This window comes from Vigna radiata, chromosome 8, assembly GCF_000741045.1.
Source record: "Vigna radiata var. radiata cultivar VC1973A chromosome 8, Vradiata_ver6, whole genome shotgun sequence".
Lineage (NCBI taxonomy): Eukaryota > Viridiplantae > Streptophyta > Magnoliopsida > Fabales > Fabaceae > Vigna > Vigna radiata.
The window spans coordinates 18,221,601-18,239,588 of record NC_028358.1 but is presented as its reverse complement, the minus strand read 5'-3'; positions in this window follow the sequence as shown (position 1 = coordinate 18,239,588).

Here is a 17,988-nt window from a genome sequence, read left to right as displayed (position 1 = left end):
GTACGCGCGCGGCATGCGTCTCCCCTGTACGCTGCGGCGTGCGTCACTCTCTTGGCCAAAAACTGACCCAGAAAAACACTGTTTGCAAGATTAACCCTCTCTTAATCTCTCTTTCTTCTTTCTCTTACTCTCTCTTTCTTCTTTCCTTTCTATCCTCTTTTTCGGACACTCAGACTCTTTCTGCTCTATCTTTTCTTTTTGGGTATTTGACTCTTTTCTCTCTCCCTTTTTTTTTCTTTTTTTCCTTTTTCTCTCACTCACTCCCCCTCTAGCGGAAGCATTCCCAACTCACTCCCCCTCCAGCGGAAGCATTCCCAACCAAACCATCGGCTCTGATGTTTCTATCCTCCAACAATTTCATCCTACTCTGATGGCTGACTCAAATAGCTCCACTGTCTCTGTCATTCCAAGTGTTGATCACCATCCTCCTACACCTGGTTCTCCACATACTGAGATCATCCCACACAGGGTCCCAATGGATAGTCCACCTCCCCAAGACAATGGTGAATCTCCTGCTTCAGATTCTTCTCCCTCGTCACCTCCTCCCACGCCTCCTAGTGCAAATGATTCAGCATGGCCAATTGCCCTCAGAAAAGGTACTCGTTCCACTCGAAACCCCCATCCCATTTATAACTTTCTTAGCTATCATCGATTGTCGCCCTCCTATTTATCTCTTTTATCCTCAATGTCCTCTGTTGTTATACCCAAGAATGTCAAAGAAGCACTTGATCATCCTGGATGGCGACAAGCTATGATTGTGGAAATGCAACCTCTTGACCACAGTAATACTTGGGAGCTGGTGCCCCTTCCCCCGAGCAAAAAGGCAGTTGGTTGCCAATAGGTGTATGCAGTTAAAGTCGGCCCTGATGGTGAAATTGATCGGTTAAAGCTCGGCTTGTTGCAAAAGGTTACACTCAGGTTTATGGTCTTGATTATTATGACACTTTCTCTCCTGTCGCCAAAATGACTATTATTCGCCTCTTCTTTGCCATGGCAGTCATTCGTCACTGGCCACTTCATCGATTGGATATCAAGAATGCCTTCCTACATGGTGATCTTAAGGAAGAACTTTATATGGAGCAACCTCCTGGGTTTGTTGCTCAGGGGGAATCTGGTATGGTATGCAAACTGCATCGATCTCTATATGGNCTCAAGCAATCACCACGTGCTTGGTTTGGAAAGTTTAGTTCCATTGTTCAAAAATTTGGGCTAAAACGCAATGAAGCAGACCATTCGGTTTTTTACTGTCATTCTTCTCTTGGGAAATGTGTTTACTTAATAGTATATGTTGATGATATTGTCATTACAAGAAATGATGTTGTTGGAATATCTCAACTGAAAGAGTACTTGTGTAGACATTTTCAAACCAAGGATCTTAGAAGTCTCAAATACTTCTTAGGCATTGAAGTAGCGCAATAAAAAGGTGGAGTTGTAATCTCCCAAAGGAAGTATGCTCTTGATATATTACAAGAAACAGGCATGATTGATTGCANACCGGTAGACAGTCCCATGGATCCAAACCAGAAATTAAAGATAGAAGAAGGTGAATTATTCTCTGATCCAGAGAGGTATAGGAGACTGGTTGGAAAACTGATTTATATCACTATTACAAGGCCAGATCTATCCTTTGCAGTTGGAGTGGTTAGTCAGTTCATACAGGCCCCATGTGTTGACCACTGGAATGCTCTCATTCGCATTCTAAGGTATGTCAAAAAGGCTCTCGGGCAAGGACTTTTATATGAAGATAAAGGAAGCATTCAGTTCTCTGGGTATTGTGGTGCAGATTGGGCAGGCTCGCCTATTGATAGACGGTCTACTACAGGATATTGTGTTTTTCTGGGAGGAAACATTATTTCATGGAAAAGTAAGAAACAAAATGTAGTAGCTCAATCAACAGCGGAAGCTGAGTATAGGGCAATGGAGTCACTAACATGTGAACTTATATGGGTGAAACAATTCCTTCAAGAGCTTAAATTCTGTGACATCCATACTATGAAGATGTATTGCAACAATCAAGTTGCGCTCCACATTGCATCAAATCCAGTGTTTCACGAGAGGACTAAACATATAGAAATTGATTGTCATTTTGTTCATGAAAAGTTGTTGACTAAAGAAATAAATGCATTCATATATGATGTAACATGTATAAGCACAGTAAATATGCATTCACATATCAATATACACACATAAACATGTTCAACTAGATATCAATCAATAAGTACGGAACATGCAAAGCATCAACAACATAGGTGGTATTAATAAATGTGTTGTCATCATCAAAAACTAGAGTGATATAGATATTGTGTTGTCAACAAGAGAGAGAAAAAGTTGCACAACAGAAGAGAGAAGAGAAAAAGTACGCCACATCAGCATGAAATTAACGTCGTTGATGCTCATTTAACGAATAAGATTGAATTGATACAATTTTTACAACTTTGGGACTCAATGTCTTTATTTTTAAAACCGGATACTAAACAAAAATTCACTTCTTAACATGGGGACAAAGTAAGCATTTAAACCTATTTTGCATTAACCTAAGTGTTGTTAGCTATTATATTATACAATTTTCCTTTATGGTTGATTTTTTTTTATAAGATAATATTGATTGAAGTAAAATTATTTTAAAAAATTAATATAGCATGTTTCAAAATAAGATAACGTGGACCCTATAATATTTGGTCTAATTATAGAGATAAAAAAAATGATAAACTTTCACTATCAAACGTGAGAATGAACAGAAATGAACTCTTGTTCGGAGAGGAAAAGTTAATGAGCCGAGAAAGCACCCGCAGATTAAAATTTGGCATCGTGGAAGTTAAGCATGTGAGACTGAATTACTCAGTTTAGCCCAAACAGAACGGAATCGACCTATCTTTTTCGGTGTTACAGTTGTTAAGGCTAGAGGTTTTTGTGACACCAAGTCTATTACTTATTTGCCATGTTGATACCAATTTTAAGATTTAATTGTTATTTTTATTTTCTCAAGTTTCAAAATATTAAGATTACATGCTTTCAATAGTTTTACATTATTTTTTAACATTATTTTATAATTAAAATTAAAAACAAATAAAAAATTCAAATTTTAAAACAAATAATATATCAATATAATTATTCACTATAATAATATTATTTTAACGAATTGAAAATCGAAAGATTAGTGATATTTATAGAGACGATAAACAATTTTACATACTTTTTAATGACTTTTTATATTATTAATAATAAATACATAATTTTACTTTTTATTCTAATATAATATATGCAATACACAAAGAATTTTTGTAACATCCCATTTTTAATAATAAAATACTACTAAAATGAATATTACATATATGATAAACTAACTAATATAAGAAACAAACCTACGAAAGACAATATTTATACCTGTAGATTCGTCCGACTTCTCTACTGAATCCTCTCGATCACCTATCGCTGAAGTAACTGAAACAATTCTCTTCCTAAGCTCACATCAATCAGGTGATCATCGCAAAAGAGAAAACATACAAGGACAGACCAACACAGAAGCAAGGGTGAGCTAGATAAACAAACAATAATCATATGGCACAATTAATCAGTATCATTATGTTATTTATTAAAAATCAAAGACATACAATTCTAATCATGCATCAAGTACTCGACATGACTCATCCGCATTTGTATAACTATCGAACTATTGGTAGTTATTGCACTTGCATAGTTTAATTGGCACTCCCCAACACTATACAAGGTTAATCCTCATACCAGTCTATAGCTAAACTCTAAGACTATAAACAAGGACCTCCCTCTACTCTCACCACTCACATCGTTCTTCTCTATTTGAGCATGAGCGATGCTTAGAGTGTAGGGATAGACTTACCATTTCAAAGCTTCATACATTTATACAAGACAACAACAAATCATCCACAATCACTTCTAATCATCTCACCTTGAGATTTCCAAATCATACTCAATTATATCATCTTCATTCACAGTTATATTCTTTCAACCCACCCAAGTCTTATATGTAAACATACATGACACTCTACCAAGCAAATCACATTAATCAATCCATATACATTATCGAACAATAACAGTCCCAGAAGAACCACTAAACAACACAAAACCCCGTAACTCATACTTGGACACATAAAATGGCTTTGAAACCATCACCAACAGTTTCAGAAAGGTCCAGTAGCCCCAAAACAACCTAAAGAACGTCCAAAATGATACTTGGAACCCCTAAAACCACCCAAAATTATCCTGGATGATTTTATGATGACAATAATCGATTATCATACGTAATAATCGATTATTTACGAGAGCTTTAAAGAAAATACGACTTTCTGAATAGAATAATCGATTATCAAGTGAGGTAATCGATTATTCTTATCAGTTTTTGATAGCAACCTGATTTTTCTAGTTTTGGTGCATCTTTGACATATTCAATTGATCAATTTAAAATCTGTAACATTAATATTGATATGAAACATGTTTATAGATGAAAGTAAAGTATTGCATTGGTCATTTGAATAGGATTTAGATGTACTAAACCAACTCAATAATGCAAAACCCCTAAAATGAACTAAAACCAACCTAAGATGCAACTTTCACCTTCATGACAGAATTTTCACTGGTTTTAACTCCTAACTCGTGATTTAGACCTAATTAAACTTGTCTAGGTGATTTCAAACATTCCTACAATGAAATTAAAGTGGTTACGACTCGGATTCAATTCTAAAACACCAAATTCCCCAACTTAATGACCCTACACAAATTCTACCATTTCTAACCTGTTTTAGATCAGGTCAATGCTTCTAACAAGTCACAATTAACCTATTTGAACTACCCAAACAACCCAAGTGTACTCAAAACCCCAATTACTTAAAATCACTACCTCACTTCCTCTACATAACCTAAAACAGTCCCCAAAACACTTGACTTTCTATCTAAGCAATGCTACAATAAAATTCTCACTCAAAACACTTCCACATACACAATTTCAGCAATCCAAATCATCCAAAACAGTTTATAGTCATCAAATTCTAGATTCACAGATTCAACACTTCAATAATGCAACTTAAGTTACTAAAACCTAATTTGTGCCTCCAACAACATACCACTTCAGAATTTATCATGCATTCACATCACACAATTAAAATAAAGAATATAGCTAGCTCCCCTTACCTTAGGGTTGAACTGTCGAGCTCACATGAACACCTTAACAGTGTCTTACATAGCAAGAACTCAACCAAACCTTACAATTTACCACTAGTGATCAAGAACAACTCTTTTAGAGCTAGAGTTTGACAAAAATAGAAGAAGGATACTACTAGTTACATGCAACCAGTAGAAATCACATGACCTAACTCAAGAACATGCAGAGAGAAGGGAAAATAGCTTATCGGCTGAGGAACGAGAAATTAATCGGGTGGTTCTGAAGCCCTTTACGTCGTGGAAACTTGGGCACTACCTGATTGACAATGCAACAGTTCAATAAAGAAGAGTTCTAGAGGGAAGGAGGAGAAGAACATATGAAAAAATGGTAGAACTTGAAGAGAAAGAAAGTTTTTCTCAAGAGAAACTCTGAGTTTTGGTTTTATATTTATTATATTTAAATAATTTTTCCCATTTATCTGCTGCCACTTGTCCCCCTTAAGGCTAACTTTTTCGAGTTTTTACGATTTATATATATATATATATATATATATATATATCACTAAATTATAATTAGTTTTCCTCCAATTTTACATATTTTAGAATGTCATTATAAAAACCAACAAAACAGTCATACTTTTTAATTTGTCATTGAACCATTGTGATAAAAAATTAGATTATCATTATAAACTTATTACTTTAGATAAATTATATTTTGAATTTAAGTTATTATATAAAGTTATATATCCTTTTAGCTGGTGAAAAAAATCGTTTAGAAAAAAACAATATCGAAAATTAATTTAGAGGAAACTTTAATTGAAAGATATCAATTAACTAAATAAAGATAAAAATGGGGATATCTGTTATGGGTAAAAATGAGAAATATTTTAGTCCATTGCAGCAATAGTGTGCAAAATGCAATAAGAAAAATTCGAAATTAAATATTTTAGTTCTTGTATTTTAAGGTAGTGAGTTTTAAACGAATAAAGATTTATAAAAAATATTTTAGTTTGTGTTATGTTTAAGATAAAAGTAAGAATTATTTTTAAGTAATTTTAACATATCCAACTTTCATGTTTTTAAATAGTTTTGATAAGTAATTTAATTTTAATTTATTAAAAAAACTATAGATAAAATTAAAGAACAACGTTTTTAAAGTTACTATTGGCATGACTTCATCTTTCTTTAATATAAGTTTATAGTGAGTACTCACAGTCGATAATATGAATATTTTTTATGCCAAAGATTTACAGTAAATAATATGTTTTGAATAATAAATCATATAAATTTACAATGAATAGTTTTAGCATATAAATTATTTTGGGATTTATGATTAGCATTTTATGTTAAGATCACTTAACTTTAATAATTGATAACTTTTTAAATATTAAAATTCTATTTAGAAATAAATATGAAAAGGTCACAAAAAGTTCCAAAAACAGGTTCATATTGAAGAAAAACCTCAAAAAGTATTTTTGTTAAAGAGTAACTTCTAAAATAGGTTTTTAGAATAACTATTATAATTTATATAAAATGTTTATTCAATTTAACAATTTTAGTTAAAATATTATTAACTTTACAAATAGAGAGACTTGTTTAATTACAAAGAAGAAAACTAAAACCAAATAATTTAAATAATAAAAATGTAATTAATCCAAAATTTAGTTTCGGGAAATTAAATTAAACCTTGGAGTATTGAGAAAAAAAAACAAAACAAAAGTGTTTTTAATACATTAAAATATAAAAAAAAATAATAATATAGTTTAAAGTATCTAAAAAGAAATATTAAATGTTTCGTATTGAGTACCTTATATTAAAATACCCTTTCCCTATTTTTAATTGATTGAATTGAACTTTAATTTTCTCACGAAGATTAAGAAAAGTAATAAATAATTCGATGGTTGAAATAATTTACTATAATAAGTTCAATTTATTTATTAAGTTTATAAATACAATAGGACACATTCTGGGATAATGGCTTCTCAGAAAGTGGAATTGAAACGGAGGATTTAATAAATAGGAATAAAATAGCAACCTTTATTAGTTAATTTGTGGTTGATTTTAAGTTGCTATTTGTTGCTTGGAACGAAACATTAATAAAGAAAAAATTATTGAATAATGGATGGAAAGTTATAGAAGGGGATGTAACCAAGAAAATAAATTAACTTGTGGCTTGCTCTTGTCTGATGTTTCCTTAGCACAAGGACAATGCCAATTAGATTGTCTGAAAAGTAACTAATCATGTGTGTTGCCCTTGAGGCTTGCAATAAATAAGAGATATATTGAATTTTTTATAAAGAAAATGATATGAATTATTTTCATATATATATACAAGGGATATATATATATATATATATATATATATATATATATATATATATATATATATATATATATATATATATATATATATATATATAATATGAATTATTTTCATAAAGACAATATAAGTTTTACAAAATTTTAAGACTTTCTTATTATACTTATATTCTAAGTATTTTTAAGCATTTCTAATACTTCTTTCGGATAAAACTTCTTATTGCATCATCTAAACTAATTTCTTCAAATTTTACCAATGCTCGTCATTGGTAACAAAATTAAAGTTTTATAAGTTTTAATATATTTAGCAAATGTCATTATTTTATATATCCATGCATTTAAGATTTATTTCATGAAATGAAACTATGTTTTTCTTTTTCAAATATAATTACTGTTCAAGAATTTTATTTATTTGTATTGTTAAATTTTGCTTTTATTTAAAATTGAAAAATCAGAAGTTATGTAATCCAATTTACCATAAAGACTTAACCAAATAAAAAAAATTACATTAATAACAAAAGAATTTAATTATAACTTGAAAATACTTGAATTTATGAGTAATTCAAAATTTAATTAAACCGTTTGTTGTTTTTCATGTGAAGTCATATAACATGCAAACTAATAAAAAAAAAAATCTCACCTCATAAAATAAGTATAATTTTAATTTTTTAGATAAAATAAAAATTTTATTGCATAAAAATATTGTATTACAATTTAGAAAATAGAGTATTAGAGTTTATGAGTATTTTAGAATAATGAAATCGAGTATTTTAATTTTTAAAATAATTCAATAATATAAATAAAATTTCATAAACTTATTTCATTATCTAAAACACTAACGTTAACCATTTCTCTAGAACTCTTTCTCTGAGTTCTTTTTTCCTTCTCTCTAATATGACTATTTGATAATCTTTTTGACGATCAGGAAGCGGAGATCACAATAGTGCATTCTCCATGACTTCTTAATTAGTTTTTATTATAGAACAAGTAAGTTCGGTTCCTTTTTCCTTTCGCTCTTAGTTTGAGGTTATGCACAGGGGTACCTTCTCACATGTGTCTTTTGGCTTCTTTTTCTAATTCTTGTTTTATCAGAGGTTCTAAGGACTCTCTTTGGTCACAATTATGTGTTCTGTAGGTGTTTTTAGGATTCCTTGGGCTCAAAGCAAGGTTAGTAAGTTGTGTAGAGTTGTTATAGTCCTTTTAAGGTAAGGGAAGTTGTTGTTTGTTTTATGTTGAATGATTATGCTTGAAATGATAGTTAATATGAATTGTTGTTGAACGAGTGTATTTGATCACATGATGATTGTTGACATTGAATGATTATGTTAGACTTAAATTGTATGATTTTTAAGGTAAAGGAAGCTAGTGCTTGCTTTATGTTGAATTATGAAGTATAAATTGATAGTATTAGTGTGCATAACTATTATATGTTGAATGATTATGCTTGAAATGATAATTAATGTGAATTGTTGTTGGATGAGTGTATTTGATCACATGATGATTGTTGACATTGAATAATTATGTGTTACACTTAAATTGTGTGATGAATGTTGTTGTCAGATGTTTTGTGGTGTTAAATTAATTATAATGTTGAGAAGAAATGAATTAGGCTGAGTTGCAAGTTATTTTAGTTAGAAAAATGGAGGTTTTAATAGGTAAAATTAAGAAATATTGGTTTAAGTGGAAAAATGATGATTTAGGTTCTGATGTATGGTTATTTGGAACTTGTTTGAGTTAAGAATTGGTAGATTTGTGATCTAGAATAGAGTGGTAGACAATTGGTTATGTTTTGAATGGTTTTAAGTGTATTATTAGAGGTTTGAAGTAGTGAATTTTAGAAACAGTAGGCCTAAGGCATAAGGGATTTGAGGTCTATGGTTGAGTCATTTTAGACTTATTTAGACTCCTAAGTTGCTTAAATATGAGCTAAAACTTGTAGTTTTGATTTATGGTCCAAAAAGTATTGTTTTAGTTGATTTTTAGTTAGAATTTATTGGTGAAGGGGTTAAACTTGGTTGGAACCGGATTATTTATATTTGGTTAAGTCTATTATAGATTAAAATCTCAAAAGGAAGTGATAGAAATTGGTAGGAGTGTCTAAGATAGGTCAGGTTAGGTTGGGAGGGTGAAATTCTATAGAATTGATGTTCTATAGAATTATGTATAGTGGTAGGGCAAGCCAAGGACTCACTGGGAAATTATTAAAGGGTTCTATTAGTGGGTTTCAATGGCTAAGCGAGCCAGCTCGCTGGACTTGTGGAGCTCACTATTTTGGCTCTCGTTGGACGACTGGAGGCTGCTCGTTGGGTGAGCCTGTGCTCGCTAGGCACCTTGTTTCTGGTGTTGGACAAGTGGTTCTGGTCTTCTTGGATGTTTTAACTTTCTTTCTCTTATGTGCATGGTTTTAAACGGTATGATGGTTTATTTTATATTCAACGACATGGTTTGGAATATATAATGGTATGAATTTGTGGTTTGTAAGAGTTCTAAGGAGAATTCTTAGTGGTTGTTTCAAAGTGTTATTGGTATGAATGTAGGGAGCTCAATCTTGGGAGTTACCTTAACACTCTAATGGTCATTTATTCTCAATTAGAAAAGAGTGATACATGTGGTGAGAATAGTAGGAGGTCTTAGTTTATATATATATATATATATATATATATATATATATATATATATATATATATATATATATATATATATATATATATATATATATATAAATATATGTTTTCCTTTAGATGTTTTAGGAGAACCGTTCTTGTACGTAATTTTGAGAATATTTTTGAGACTAGTATATAAATTTTGTTTTTAATGATTGTTACTATAACTCTCATAAGACTTTATATCACTAGTGTAGTCAGGAGAAACAACAGCGATTATTTTCGTCCACAGGCAGCGGTTCTTGAACCGAAGCATATATAGGTGAGGCAAAAAGTCTAGACTTTTATGCCTTGGTTATGAACTGAGGAAAAAAGGTGGACGATTTCGCCTCGGTTCATAACCAACCTAAGCAGTATGTATTTTTTTTTCATTTTTTTCGCAGGACTTTATGCCTCGGTTCCCTCTGAACCGAGGCAGTATGTCCACTTCTACTGCCTCAGTTGAGACCTGAACCAAGGCAGTAGGGTCTTTTTATTTTTCTTCTTTCGCTAGCCTTTATGCCTCGATTGGGACCTGAACCGATGCCATAGGGGGGTTTTCTGCCTCGGTTATGGCCACAACCAAGGCATATTCCCCTGTTTTTTTTAAGAACATGTCTGTTTCTGCAATATTCCCAACTGCAGAAACAGACCTGCATATAATTTTACAGCCAGAACAGTCCAGAACAATCCAGAAGCATATATTTTGAATAAAAATTATGTTAAAACAAATACATTCAATGTAATCATAAATCAACTTCTTAAAGCATAAATCAATCTAATGTAATCATAAATCAACTTTGAAACATAAATCAATCTAATGTACAAAGTTAAACTAATAATAATGTACAAACGCATAAAACAACTTAGAATTTACTATATCCTAATATCTACTAGGCTTAAATCCTTAATTGGTCCCCATGTTAGAAGGGAATTTTCAGTTTAGTACCCGCTTTTAAAAGTGTATACATTGGGTCCCCATGTTTTGCAATTTGTGTCAATTTAGTGAACTAATGACACTTCAAACAAGTTTGTAACAGTAATTGGAAGGTGTCCAAACGTTCAAACAGTTAATAAACATGCTGCAACTCAAAATGACTTGTCCACTTGCAATTTTCAAGGCAAATTGATGGTTCAAAGGAACTAAATTGACACAAATTTCAAAACATGGGAACCCAATGTATACACTTTTAAAAGCGGGTACTAAACTGAAAATTTCATCTTAACATAGGGACCAATTAAGGATTTAAGCCTATCTACTACATACTATTATATAATTGAATTACATATTTAGCCAGTGCTTTCCTCACGAGTTTAAGTGTCTTCTTTGGAATTAGAGTAGTCATATGGAATCTCTACATAAAACACAATGATTTCAGTTAGTGTATATGAAATCTAAACTATAGAAAAAATAAAATTCAAACCTAAATATTACTGCTTGCCATCCACTGTTGTAATGTGCACGAATAGTGGTCATCATCTAAAACATGACGTACACATTCATATGACCTCGTTTGTCTATTACACTACAATATATCATCATAATTATAAAATGTTAAGTAACATCATTGGAATGATACAAAATGTAACGAAGTATGGACTAAAGTACCAAACCTTAAGGGGAACTTATGCAAGCTTTTTAGCTGTAGTAGTAGATCTCCCAGATAACATCATATGTGTTGCAAGGGAACTATTAAAAAAGAAATTGCTTTAGCATAAATTTATATAACAAAGAAAGTTGAAGCATTGAGGTTCTTACCAATCTACTACATGTCTAAGAGGGTTGGGAGGAGACTTTTGTAATGAACAAAACCAGACAGCAGTGTTCTCTGGTATGGAGATCACAAGTAGCTGCCAATGACGCCTGGAATTGGTAATAACTTAATTTTCATATATCAAAATTAATAAATGAAACTTTAAAGTTAAGAAACTTCACTTACACAAGTATATAAAGGAGAAAATATATCTCCTTCCCGATTGCAAAGCAAGTGGTGATGTATGTTCGGATATGATCAAATTTATTTCTTTCATGAGTCATAGAGGGGTCAATGAACGCATATACATGCGTTGACAACCGTGTGAACTTAATTGAACCAGCATACAAAGGAGTCTCCGCATCAGTGGACATCGTTTCATATACATGCGCTTGACAAAATTCTTTTGCGCCAACATCGCGGATCATGTCCTCCAAATTGCCTTCTTTTGGTCTCCGTACGCATGTTTACTGAAATCGTTTATACAATTCCAATAATCTTGAATGATCATTTTGTTTGTTTGTATTCAAGGTGTGACCATATCCCATTCAAGAAGATTCACTTCTTTTAGTTTATTAAACATATCAATTTTAAACAACATATCTTAAATTTCACGAAATTTTTCCAACATTTTGCATTGGTCTTCAGGTTACACGAAATGAAAGTGATTAGAAATCACAATCAAAAATGCATCTGAAGATCAATACAAAACAAAACTGCAAAATTTCATGAAATTTAAGACATGTATAATAAAATTGATATGTATTAATAAAGGGTAATGATACTTTGACACCACTATTTGACAAATTTTTGACACCATCTACATGTCGCGCTCTAATTGGTCCAATTGGAAAAAAATAAAAAAAAAATAAATGACATGGAAATGCAAAGGATTTGGGGTTGTAGGGTTTTAAGTTCGAGGGTTTCATTTTGGAGATTTCAAAAATTGGAAATTTCATTTCCTAGAGAGAAGACAAGAGAGAACCTACGAGAGAGAATGTTTTCCCACCCACAACCGCCGTCGTTCATCAGAGTTGTGTATGCCGCTGTTCATCGAAGCTGTCTCTGCTACCATTCAGGCCGAACGTTCCGCCGTTTCGAAGCAATGTTCCTTTCACTATTTCAAATCACTGTTCAATGCCGAATCCACCATTGATGTGAGTTTTGAAGCTTCTTGCCATTCCTTTCGCTACAAGCGTCGTTTGGAATCACCGTCGTAGGCGAAAACCACCATTGAAGACGAAAAACTATTGAAGGCAAAAACCACCATTAAAAATCAATGTCATTTTAACAAATGACCCGTGTGTGCAAAAACTTTGTCTGAACTCTCCACGTATTTGGTCTTTGCTCTCTGTGTTGTTTCTGCACAATGGGTTTTACAAAGAATTGTTCCTTAGTCATGGAATTCGATATAAATGTGATAATCAATGCCTGAACATTACTTTTATGTCCAATAAATCTTTAAAAAAAATTGGTTTACTTAAAAATCAATGTCATTTTCACAGTTCACCCTTTTGTGCAAAAACTTTGCCTGAACTCCCCACTTATTTGGCCTTTGTTCCCAGTGTTGTTTCTGCACAATGAGTTTTACAAAGAATGGTTCCTTGGCCATGGAGTTCGATATAAATGTGATAATCAATGCTTGAAAATCACTTGTATGTCCAATAAGTCTTAAAAAAATTGGTTCACTTAAATATCAATGTCATTTTCACAATTGACTCATGTGTGTAGAAACTTTGTCTGAACTCCCCACTTATTTGGCCTTTACTCCCAATGTTGTTTCTACACAATGAGTTTTACAAAGAATGGTTCCTTGGCCATGGAGTTCGATATAAATGTGATATTCAATGCCTGAACACCACTTGTATGTCCATTAAATCTTAAAAAAAATGGTTCACTTAAAAATCAATGTTATTTTCACAATTGACCCCTGTGTGCGGAAACTTTTCCTGAACTCTCCACTTATTTTTCCGTTGCTCCCAGTTTCTGCATAATGAGTTTTACAAAGAATGAGTCATTGGCCATGAAGTTCAATATAAAGGTGATAATCAATGCCTGAACATCACTTGTATGTCTAATAAATCTTAAAAAAAAAAATTGGCCCACTTAAAAATCAATGTCATTTTCACAGTTGACCCGTGTATGCTAAAACTTTGCCTGAACTCCCCACTTATTTGGCCTTTGCTCCCAGTTCTGCACGACGAGTTTTACAAAGAATGTTTCCTTGGGATGAAGTTTGATATAAATGTCATAATCAATGTCTGAACATCAACACAAACGATGTTTTTTCGTCTTCAATGGTGGTTTTCGCCTATGACGGTGATTCCAAACGGAGCTTACAGCGAAACAAACGACAGAAGGCTTCAAAACTCACGTCAATGGTGGTTTCAACATTTAACAATGATTTAAAATAGCGAAAGGAACATTGCTTCGAAATGACAAAATTTTCGGCCCAAACAGTGGCGGAGACAACTCCGGTGAATGGGGACGATTGTGGGTGGGAGAATATTCTCTCTCGTGGGTTCTCTCTCGTGTCTTCTCTCTAGGAAATGAAATTTCCAATTTTTGAAATCTCCAAAATGAAACCCACGAACTCAAAACCCTACAACCCCAAATCCTTTGCATTTCCATGTCACTAATTTTTTTTTAATCTTTTCCAACTGGACCATCAGAGCGCAACATGTGGATGGTGTCAAAAATTTGTCAAATAATGGTGTCAAAGTATCATTACCCATTAATAAACTATGAAAAAGTTATTATTCTACTTAAACTGTCCAACCGGATAATTCAAGATTCAATACCTGTAAATTATTATTACCATCTCCTCTCTTTTCATTTGTAAAAAGTACATTTGTTCAAAAAAATCTGGAGATAATAAAAAAAATTTCTATTGAATCTCAAATGTGAAACTAAGGCTAATTCACAACAACAATATATATTCAAGCAAACAAATAATTACATATGCTACATACAATACAATCAATCAAACAATATATTCAACTAAACAATATATTCAAGCAAACTAATAATTACATGTTCATATTAAAAGGAAAAATTTTAAATTAAGAACTTAGGAGTGTGCAAGTCGATCAACAATGAAGAATGTCCTTCACCTCAAAAATATAATATCTAGACAAAAACAAACAACACATTAATTAGTCTTATGATTCATGATTCCTAAACTCCTTAAAGTTTAAAAGCACTATATCAACCAATGTTACAAACAATTCAAAATATTATTCTCTAATTTACATATCTTTAATTATTATAAAATATAAAACAATTTACATTATCAACCAATTTGATACAAACAATTCAAAATTCTATTTCCCTAATTTCTATATCCCTAATTCAAAAATATATATCAATCTACATTATCAAGTAACTTAACACAAACAATTTAAAATTTTATTCACCTAATTCTAATATTCTTAATGCATTTTCCTAAACACTCTATCTCCCGGATTATCATCAACAAAAACTACCATTGCTACTATAATCAATCTGAAAATGAAAAAAAAAATTAAAATAGTGGCAACAAAGAATACTTACCACGGGTAGGCGGAGAACCGTGGTGCGACGACAAAGGTGGAGGCGCTGCGAGCGAGGCGCAGGCGCAGGCACCGCGACAAATATGTTGTCGCCGGTGATGAGAAATATTCGCGAGGCAGCGACGAAGGTTGAGGCGTGAGAGAAGGAGGCAGAGTCGCGAAAGGTTTAGAAACGACGAGGGAGAAGGAGAAGAAATGGAGGCGGGGCGAGAATGACGATGGATGCGCGACGACCATGGAGGGGGAGGGGCAGCGAGGGAAGTGGGCAGTGGTGGAGGAAGAACAATGGCAATGGCACAGAAGAAGTAGAAATATCGCGTGAACAAAACACTTAACAATTCTGGACTTGTAACTCCAGATAATACCTCGGTTAACCATATAACCGAATCAGAAAGCACCTACTACCTTGGCTATTGTAGAGACTGATGCATAAACATTTCAGTAAATGTCATTTTTCAAATTAAATTGAGCCATATGCCTTGGTTAGTCGCCCACCCGAGGCAGAAAAACTATATGGCCTTGGTTTCAAGCAACTGAAGCAGTATCTAATTGTATTATATTAACCTACAATGTAGAATGCTCATAGGGAGAAGCTTTTTAGCAGGCTATACTGCCTCGGGTGACTGCAGAACCGAGGCAGTATCATTCTTTAGTCTTTTCATCATAGTGGCAGCAGGGAATGTGGCAGGAAGAGCAGGCATATATGCCTCGGTTCCCTAGGCAACCGGTGCAATATCTCCCTCATCAGAAAGGTGTCAAACGGTTGGCAGGAAAAGCAGGCGTATATGCCTCGGTTCTGAGTGATAACCGAGGTAGTATGTGTTTTAAGCACCGGTTCTTTCATAACCGAGACATATTGATGGAAGACCATCAAGGAATCACATTGGACCTCTTACTAGAGCTATGGCAAAGAGAATTCAAGAAGAAGAGGGATCATCTACCATTCTAATTCTATGGAAAGTTAGCTATATTAATCCTTCTTCTCTTAACGAAAACAATTACACTTTGTTTTGTAGGGCGTAAATAAAGCTTGGAGACTTTGAGTGAGCCATCCAAGAAGTAGAAATAAAAGAAGACAACAAAGGGGCCCAAAAGGAATTTGAAGATTGGCTTGCGGATGACCAAATCAGATTTTTCGCCCAGCCCAAACCCTGAAACCGCCCAACGTCTATAAGGAGGCTTCTTTCATGTGAGTGGCTGACGTGGATTGCAGCTTAGGATTTGCTTCTTCCGTGTGAGAGCTGCTTCTGCCTGAAACGTATTGGGTTTTGGAGGGAAAATGGGTCAGATTAAGGGCTCCCCCTCACCTGTAAATAAGAGGGCCAATACCTTGTAAAAATCACTTTAGAGCTTGAATGAAATGCTACAGAATTTGATTTCCAGCTTCCTTGCTCTTGAGTCAACTCTTATCTTCACTTTCTCTGTCCTTTCCTCTAGCTTCCTTCCATGGTGGCTTTCTGAACTGAGAGGATAATTTACACACTCCTTCCATCACAAAAACACCAAAACTCCATTCATCTACATCTATTTCCGCTACACTCCTCTGCATCAACGTTAGCTTACTGTTTGGAGCTAGATCTCATGGTCTCCAGACCTTGGCAGGCTTCCAACACATATAGTATGTTTTAAATTACAGAATCACCACCACATTTTGATATACTTCGATTTTGATGAAACCGCAGCGTAACATACGAGTTTGAATCCTTTTTACTAGTATATATTTTCCTATTTATTAACTTTTCTACTATATTATAACTATATGATAGTTCTTTTATAGTATTTATATATTTAAATAAAATATTATAACTATTATTAAATCACGTAAAAAAATAACAACTTTTTATAAGAAAAATTGTATAAATTTGTTTTTAAATATTCTTAACTCTTACAAACATTTTTTTAGTTTTTCTTAACAATCATAATTCTCAGGAATTGTGATTTTCTTTCCGAGTAAGAAGTGTTTTTCATGTATGAATACACTCCTGAGAAAAATAATATAAGATTTACCTTTATTCAAAATTGAAGGATTTAAAGAACGTTTTACCTTTCTTTTATATATATATATATATATATATATATATATATATATATATATATATATATATATATATATATATATATTCATATCTATAAAGTTCTCTGTAGCCTGGTCACTGCATAATCAAGCAAATATTTTGTATTCTTCTTCTAATTTTTATATCATTTAGAAATTGAAAGGTTGGATGCAAGGAGAAGAAGGGTAACTATTTCTTTTACTTTTAGGTACACTACTCTGATTTTTATTTATTTTTTTTGTAACAGTAGATTGGGATCCCTGGAATATGTTTCCTTTTTGGACTATAAAGATAAAGCCATGAATGGAGGCACTGCAAGAACACTAATAGTAAAGATACCCACTTCCTAAGAAATGGTTCCAGTATAAAGGCAAAGTTACTTTCTGCACCATAATTCAACCATATAGACATATGAGTCTCTGCACCTTTAGAATTACACTTTTCTTCTTATTATTATTATGAATCAGAATCTCATCAGTATAGATTTTTCTTTCCATTTATTTAGTGTCACTAGCAGCTGAAAAATAAAAATAGA